Here is a 650-nt window from a genome sequence, read left to right as displayed (position 1 = left end):
TTTTAATTGGGGTTGGAGCTAAACTCGGCAGGACCCCGGCCCTCCAGGACCGAGCTTGGGCACCCCTGGCCTATACAGTATGTGCTGAGTGTTATGTCATATATCACGGCTCTGCTGGCCTATTTAACAGACCAATCCTCTATATCCATCCCTAATGTCTATCTGACACCGCATGCATCCCACTGTGATAAGGCAGAGCGCCCAGCACTGAGCTGGTGTAGTGTTCATGAACTTGATATATATATATATATATATATACACACACATACACATGTGCATTAGTGTGTCGGCGGTACAGCATGTTCCCGCTCAAAATAGCACTTTGCAAAAACAATATGACCCTAAGAGAATTCAAACACTCTGACCCTCCCTGAGATGAAATGAATCTGATTGAACGGCCATACATGCATCTAATGCAGCAGTATTCACATCTGAACAAGATTCAGCAATGAAACCCATCAGTCCTGTATTAAAATCATGGCCAGTGTTACTCCTGATTGAAGTGCACGGTTAATTTTCAAGAGAAAAGATATTGCAAAAGCAACATGCTTCCATTGATTTTAATATCTTTAAATATGACTTGATTGCAGCATTTTCAAAATTCAAAATGTCTGAATTTTCAAAGACAAACAAAAAATGCCTTCAAAAAG

Source organism: Sinocyclocheilus anshuiensis, unplaced genomic scaffold, assembly GCF_001515605.1.
Source record: "Sinocyclocheilus anshuiensis isolate Anshui unplaced genomic scaffold, SAMN03320099.WGS_v1.1 scaffold552, whole genome shotgun sequence".
Lineage (NCBI taxonomy): Eukaryota > Metazoa > Chordata > Actinopteri > Cypriniformes > Cyprinidae > Sinocyclocheilus > Sinocyclocheilus anshuiensis.
The sequence above is the reverse complement of the archived record's forward strand: the minus strand, read 5'-3'. Positions refer to the sequence as shown.